The following is an 8,265-nucleotide window of genomic DNA, read 5'->3' on the forward strand; positions in this document are numbered from 1 at the left end:
CTAAGAAATTAAAAATCCGTCTGCTACTTTTGCACTTTTCTTTGCAGCAAACTAACAAAGTAAAAATCTGATCGATCTACTTCGTCCAAACAAAAACTTATCATAATTCACAATTTATAATTATGTCATAATTTTACTTGAAAAGTGCCAAGAAAAGAAGAGATGAGTAACGAGAAGAAGGAAAAATAATAAAATGCAATACGCCGTGATTCGAAATAAATATAATCCACTTTATTAAACTGATTTCTCTACAACTCATCCCTCATCTCTAGAACCTGCAATACTGCTTATCTCTCAATCATCCAAGTACGATTATGTTAATCTCTTGGATTTAGGAATAAATCGTTAGCTTCAGCCGCTCGCGCGCATTGCTTCTTTTTCTCCTTTTCCCTTTTTATCACACACACACACAGAGTGAGCAATGCTCGCTGCTGGCAAGATTGAGCATAGCCAATGTCGCATGAGCTCATGCGGTAGATTACAGGCACGCCCTCCGTCGTCTATCGCGTGATAGAGACGCCGTAATCACCACGCCGCACCGGTCGACGTTGTGGTAATTGTCTAATTAAACGATCTATCCTACTCGAGCGATTTATTATGCACACGTTGACTAGTAATACACGGTTTGGCATCGTTAATCATACCCCTATCTACGATTGTATTGACCAGTGGCGCAGAAACGCGTTCGCTCGCGTTAACCCACATTCGCAAACATATCATTATAATTCATGCAATCATCTCCATGAGTATCAGTAGAATCATCTCGTTCTTCTTCTCGAAAACTGGAGTCCGCCTAGAGAGACGTTCGCTCGTTAATTGATGAATGTATCAGTGTTTCCGTAAAGCCTCATCTCGCATTAATAAATTGTTAAAATCTCACGTTTTAAATTATTTTTTAAATTATTTTTTAAATTGTTTAAATCTCGCATTAATTGTACTGTTTTTCAGCTTTCTCGCTCGCATATAGCTACGTTCGTGTTACGTAAGTAACGCAATTTTGTTCCCACTCGAACAAGTGTATCGTGTACAGTGGAATGACGCTCGACTTGTTAATGCAATTCGGACCTGGCCGTTAACGAGAACGCTTACGTGCCTTACAAAGGCCTGCCTTCGAGAATGGCTCGTCTGGAGTTCTCCTTTGCAAGGACATCCGTATATAATGATTTTACGTAAATCTATGAAAGCGTCCGCGTCTCCCGGAACCTGTAAACCCTCTCCTCGTGAGTCTAAAAATAGTGCGCTCGACATCGAAGTATAATGCACAGCCACGTTACCCGCGTCAAACTGCTCTCTTACATCCTATCCTCGATGTCGCGCAGCACAAATTTATTACACCGAGAAATATTCGCGAGTACACGTGTGTATGTATTATATAAACATGGTCCACTTAACGGATACGACGCTACCAGCATTAATTCGTATTTACGAAAGTTCATTTTCGAGCGACAATTATTTATGCAAATAACCAATAATTATGCAAATATGCTCATGAGTTTGTGCAGCTATTCACGCTTTACAAAATAACGCTCTACGGATAACAGTCTTTCACGCAGGCCAATCGTCTACTAACTAACATGACTAATAAGTGAAACGAATAATCGTCGTTTTGACAAAGAGTTTACAGCGACTATCGATTCCCTAGCAGTTTGTAAAATAATCTCTCAATCTTATTGTATAATTTCTCGTGCTACAAAGTATTAATGCAAATATATTATTTCTGCTCGCCAAATGATCGCATTGCGACTCGCGAATTCTATGCCACTGTATGCGTAAACTCGACTCGATACTGGCACACTTTGGTACAGGATCGCGCAAGAGATTCCCGATCCTTGCGCCCGATTGATCCACCGATCAATGGCTGGCGTAGACGAGATCGCTGCCGCGAAAGATCGCCTCGATCACGGACTTCCGGTTAAACTCTCCGCCTCTGGATTCTATCGCGGCCACCAGCCGCTGATATCGCTTCCATGCGGTCACCGACGCCGCTTCCTTTTCCGGTCGGTCCTTGATCTTCCCGTACACGTCGCCACCGCTGTCGACCGCAGCTTCGGAAGTCTGACATGCCGCCTCTGTATCCGGTATCATCTGCAAAAGTCCGAGATCGGGTGAATCGATATTGTCACTGGGATTCTCGGTGATCGACGACGCGGGAAATTACCGCGTATGTTGTTTTATTAAAATTCCAGGAAATTCTCGCGGACATTATATGATATTTATCATTTCGCGTAAATCATGCATATACATAAATATATATGTACGTGACAATAAAAAGTATACGGTTTTATCTCGTTTTATCTGACAATTAGCGGAAACGCAAAATCAGAAATGGCACTTTCGGCAAATCAGAAACGAAAAAACCTATTTATTATTCGAATGCAAATGGCAAATGACGTTTCTGTTGCTTCATAAATTTCATAAATTTTACAAGTTTTCATTAGAGAGGATTTTTTACTCGACGTTTTTTTTCCACGGCGCGGCGTTTCGTCTTGATCGTATCAGATTGACTCGCAATCGGGCGGAAAGAAATCCCGGAGGTGGAGGGGGAGGTTTACACAGGGGTTCATACGGAACGGGCACAACCGATGTTTGCAGGACGCATCGTAGACACGTGTAACGCTACCCTAAACCCCGTGTCTGAAATCAATACTCGAACGGCATTACACTGTTACTAAGGATTCCCATCCCCATTGCCAGATTCCGCGTCACTCGCGCACCACTTTAACCAACCCCGAGTTCAACGTCCAACTCGAGCTCGTGTCAATAGCCGTGAGATCACGACAGGAGGCGGCGATTCGCCGTCCTTCATTATTGCAAAAACTATTAGTTGCAGTTCCTGCAAAAGGAAGGATAAGCGCAATTTAACGTTGCCTGACCGCAACCCGCTTGGCCGACAATTATTACAATTTACAATCGCTTACAAATGGCACGGATAATTACGTGACATTAATATTTACGATCGTTGCCGTTATACAAACCAATAAAATTAATAGAATTAAGGCTACTATAATAATCGCCCATCGTTATGTTTCAACACGTAAGCGCTGCGTCCAATAATACTCCGCGCGAGTAAACTGTGCATCCCGTCGTTGCAGCAATCTCACCGCGTGCCTAATCGAATATCGCGATTATCAATCGGCAAAGCAAGCCGAGCGCGACCCATCCGTTATCCCCAAACCCGTTATTTAATTACTGTGCCGTTAGCAATTAATTAGACAATTAACAGGGTGTCAGAAAAATGCGCGTCGCGTGTCGCGACTCCGCGTCGTTCGGCCACTCACCTTCGGTTTTCGTTGATTCCTCGTGCGACCTCGTGACTCGGGGGCAGGAGTCAAGGTCGCCGTGGCGCGCTCCGGATCGCCGTTCCTCCGCGAAATTCCTGTCGGAAGTCGGCCGCGATTGGATTCAGCGACGTGCAACGCCGCGGATTCGGGCCAGCGCGCGGTCCAACAGTAACTGAGGAAGCCCGACCAACGCGTCGACCATCAGCTGGATCCCCGCGATGACTTTTCCCCCTCTGATGGTGCCTAGAACCCACATGTGGCTACCATATGGGAGGGGGACGGCGGAGGGGGTGCCGTCGAGAGACAACGCCGATTAATGTCGAAAGGTCCATCTCGTTTTTTTTCTCTCACTATATTCCACGTACCTGGACGATTGGACTCGTTGAGACCGGAGCAGGAGACAGCGCAGTCTCGACCTCCGGTTGTCCGGAAGCTCGCGCGTCGCGGATTCGGGCGAGAACGCTCGCCATCGTTGGCCGCCTCCGATCGATGCGAGTTTACGAGCAGCTTTTGTGCGCGTTGCAGCGTTATTACAGCGGCGTCGTTCTCTTCGGTGTAGTACAGTCATGTTTCAGTGAAGAGGTATTACCACGCTCGATTGTGCAATCGCTTACTCCGACATTCAACGTCACGAACGTTTCCCCTCACGAATCAACAGGCAAATTTATTCTTATTTTCCTAACGTCTCTTAACGTTTTCTTGTTATTGCAATCTTCACTTCTTTCAGTTTTCAAGTCTTTATCTTTGATTACATCGTAGATTAGACGTTTCTGTGTATATATTATAAATAACATTCTCAGCTTCTATTAATTAATTTTAATTGCTCTCTCGGCTGAACATGAGAAACAGTCTTAGAAGATCAAGCAGCGTTTTGATCTCCTTATTTGCGGAAATGCTTTGGGAGACGTTACCGGAGACGTTGTACCAGAAATACGAACGGTGGTCTAGCTCGTCTTAAGCGACGCGCATTTAATTCGAGGCGTCTGCATTCCGCGGCGGTCTCATGACGAAGACGAAAGATGCCGGGCCACCGTGGCGAGCACGGCCACGTACATACACTCAGGGGCCGTGTCGGCGGTCCATTGTGGCAGCGCCGGAGGAATCAAGTAAATTGGCTGAATTGGCCCGTCCGTGAACCGTACGGCGACCAGCAGACATACGCAGATGCAGATGCGCGATAGATCCCGCGTTGCGTAACCCGCAGGCCGTCTCCTCCACTCGAGACCTGGCATTTTCGGACACGGCAATCAAGAAGCGAAAAATTACAGGATATCAAAGTATCATTTTTCAAAATTGCGGGAAGCCCTAGTTTTTTAAACTAAGGAAAAAAAGGGGAAGGTCGCACGAGATGTTGCAGCTGCGACGTCTCGGCGTCTTGTTTGTACGATACATCACGTGAGAAAATTTACGATTAACGAAGTTACACTTCTTGCTCGAGTCCGGCAAGGCAAACTGGACGGCGAAGTTAACGAAGTTAATGAAGCGCCGAGGCGCAACGTTCGGCTCACATCGCGATTTAACGGGGTGCATGCGGTGAAACTTATTTATGACATCTCGAATCTCCCCCGGTCGGGGCAGTGCAAAAAATTGTCTCAGAAGCTAAAGTGGCGGAAAAAGGCTCGTGCATCTCACTGCACAGCTGGTCCCAACATGCCATGCATCAAGAAGATGGAAGATATTAAAAAAAAGTTCCGCCTTTCCTTGCGTGTAACGAACGACCGTTGTTTTGCGCATCCATCTGCTGACGAGAAAAATGCCGGCGCTGCTGCAGCTCGTGAGAAAATATTGCAAATTTTAATAAACGCCCTCATGATCTCCTCGTCCAGCAAAGATTCCGACCGATCTTACAAATCTCGTAAATTCGCAAGTCTGATCGAGTTAAAGAGGCGAACTTTCTCTATAAGAAGACGTTGCAAAAGAAAGATTAAACAATCTTTCTAGCTGGACGATCAAATCGAACATCCATTTGACACCTCGGCGTGGAAAATTGATCTTTCACGAAATCCGCCAGATGTGGACCTAATGGCCAATCAGCGTGCACTGTTTCGCCGCGTGCGCGCGGAGGGCGCGTGCACCTATATATAATGCACGCGCGACACGCCACTCTTACAGCTGCCGGAAGTATACATCTGCTAACGCAGAGTCTACTACCCGTGTGGAGGAGATCGGGCCGGACTGAGCCGCTAGGCCCACTCGTTGTCATGATGTCATGTCCCCGACGTCGCACCACTTCTTAATTTTCCAGAAATCGTGCGTCGACACGCCTAATGAGGCGCGTTCCACGAGTACGCCGGGACGAATGATCAGACGGTTGATTAAAATTGGAAAAAAGCCGCGGAACGAAATAGAGGCCCTTACACGTGGCGGGGACCGCGGACGGACGGCGGGGCCCACCTTTATTTTCGAAAAATAGCGGCAGCTGCCCGGAAGAAATGATCGCGGCTCGCCGAGGCTCGTGCTGAACACCTTTCTTTGCCTCGAAATCGAGAGCCCGTCTCGGGTCTCGGCGCAGCTCTGAGATTTTCCGTTTGATATAAGCATTTTTACAGTTTATGATTATGATTATAAAGATATAGGATATTTATAGGATAGATAAACTAAAATAACATTTGTGAATTAATATGGCGTAAAACTTTTTGAAGGATAGAAAACAAAGAGCAAACTTGTATGAAATGGTTTCTCTTCAGCTTGCCAATTACAATATACAACGTTAATATATTGTTATAAAATGTGCAGATTTTATCGAGGTTTTTATATCTCTATTATGTAATTTACCCGAGCAAGAGTTAATATCTTGTTAGGACTGCGGATTATCATATAAATCAGGCACAATTAATATTACCTCGACATGCGTAAACGACGCGTAAATTAACGTACCTTCATGCCTGGATTTACTTTTCAGATTTATGTGTCCCGGATGGATTCGGGAAGGCGCCGAAGAGGGAGGTGGCCGACGCATCTGCCCCTCTCAGAATTATCTGCGTCATCAATTGCTGCGAGCGCAACCTTGTCGCGGTCATTATTAAAACGGCAATTAACCATCACGAACGGAAAAATCACGATGTGCGTGCATGCGTGAGCCACGCGCACGAGATTTTGCTTGAAAAATCCCTTCGTTATCTACCGCTTGTGATGACCCGTTTGCACGCATAACTCGCCTCTCAACCCGCCGCCATAAACGAAACTCGCAGGTGTCCTCGATGAAGAAGTTATCTCCCTCACCGGGGCTGATAATAAATAATTCTTCCGCCTCGTTTGTGCTTCCACGCAAATTATTCTCGCTTTATCAAGATCGCGCCGCCGTAAAGGCAAGATAGCACGCCGTAAAGGTAAGATAGCACGCCTGCGAGAAAAAGGGAGTTCGATTTATTATCCTCAAGAAGATGATATTATCCTTGTCGGAATAAACAAAGGAGTACAAATGCGTACGATAAAACGTAACAACAACAGCCATCAGGCGTAAGAGGTCAAAGTATTAACAACTGTTAAATTAACGTCCAAATCAGATTAATGAAGATCGTAAAGGAGCACAAGCGTTCATTTGACACAAAAGCACGGATTGCGTACAAAGTATTAATTTAACGATTGTTGCAACGAGAAACGCAACGAGATCGTGATGCGCTTCACTGATTGCGGCACGATTAATAACGCAGCGCGAATCCAAGCACGACAAAATGTGTCTATACGGAAATTTACTGTTCAAAGTCTGCGTTCCGTTGCTGCTCACAAAGCGCATCTACCAATATTTACCATCCAGCCACCATTACATTGTGCGATCTCTTGGATGTCGATCGACATGGGTCGATTTTTTTCCGATCAATGTGACCTGCGGAATGCAACATCGACGGCCGACGGGCGCAATGTCCTCTCAACCCTTTTTTCGTATTCTCACCCCCGCAGCTGACGAGCTGACGGGATACCACCTGACGGTTACCACCCGGGACAGCTGTTCTCTCCCCTTCGCGGAGCCCGCGTGCAGCACCACCTCCCTCCCCCGTTCTCCCGACACCGGCAGACCCAGTGCGTCCAAAAAACAGAGACGATTTCACGTGGTGAAAAAAAAGTCAAAAAACCACAGGCCCCGTCCCGAGCGGCAGGATGTGCCGCGGTGGGGACGACAGAGGAGCCGCAACCATCAGCGACGGTACCGCACGGGAACGCGTCGTCATCATCTCGGCGCGTTATCATTATCGCCTATCAATTAATCGACGTGAAGTAACGAATCTTACATAACGCTAAATGTGCATAAATATTTAATATCTTTTCTATATCGCAACCTGTAGTGGAATTGACTGGAGATTTCATATAAAGATGCGACGCAATATCTTCGTGCAGAGAAACAATTCAGTCATCCAGCGCGATATTCCTCAAGAGGATATTGGATGGACACGTCTATCTGCTTCGCCAATCCCCCGTCACCCTGTCGCGCCTCACTTCTGAGGCGTACCGAGTCTTTCGCCTTCCTGGGACGAATCATCCCCGTAGCGATGATAGAGGGGTCGCGGGACAGCCAGGAGGTCGGCGGGCGCATCTCGAGGATCGCGAGGCGGCACGAAAGAAAGCGCATAGATTCTCCTGGTAACAGCAGTCGGCGAGTCGCTCTACCCCGGCTTATTTTCGCCGGACGCGAACGTCGAAGACAACAAAAGTACCTCGACGGAGCAGATGCATGGCATGTGCTACGAACCGACACCAGATGCCCCATTGGCGTAGAGAGACCCCTCCTCGGCGAGCGACCCCGATAAAGGTGCACGGCGCGCGATTCCTTTCAAGCTGGTCGCGTGCCAGATCCACGATCGCTCGTTCGTTTGTTCGTTCGTTCGTTCACGTATGGCCCCTTCCCTGGGCCTCTTCACATCGCGGACGGTTGCTGCGAGAACGAGCAACGGGCGTCCAAATTTTTTAACATTTCCAGTTTTCTTTTGGTTCGAGGTTCAATTAACACCTTCTCGCATTATAAAACGTGTCATTGCATCACATCGTT

The 8,265-nt window shown here is 46.9% G+C and overlaps 2 long non-coding RNA genes across 2 annotated transcripts; one reads left to right on the forward strand and one right to left on the reverse strand.

Annotated features, from left to right (window-relative positions):
- Window positions 1-212: 212 nt before the first annotated feature.
- LOC105284974 lies at window positions 213-3,456 on the reverse strand. Its single transcript, XR_003406418.1, has 2 exons — window positions 3,279-3,456; window positions 213-2,085 (listed from the first exon to the last, which is right to left on the reverse strand). It is a non-coding gene; the product is annotated as an uncharacterized LOC105284974 (long non-coding RNA).
- Window positions 3,457-3,773: 317 nt separating this feature from the next.
- On the forward strand, window positions 3,774-7,600 carry LOC105284963. The gene is made up of 2 exons (XR_894963.1): window positions 3,774-3,863; window positions 6,184-7,600. It is a non-coding gene; the product is annotated as an uncharacterized LOC105284963 (long non-coding RNA).
- Window positions 7,601-8,265: the final 665 nt, after the last annotated feature.

Source organism: Ooceraea biroi, chromosome 4 (assembly GCF_003672135.1).
Source record: "Ooceraea biroi isolate clonal line C1 chromosome 4, Obir_v5.4, whole genome shotgun sequence".
NCBI lineage: Eukaryota > Metazoa > Arthropoda > Insecta > Hymenoptera > Formicidae > Ooceraea > Ooceraea biroi.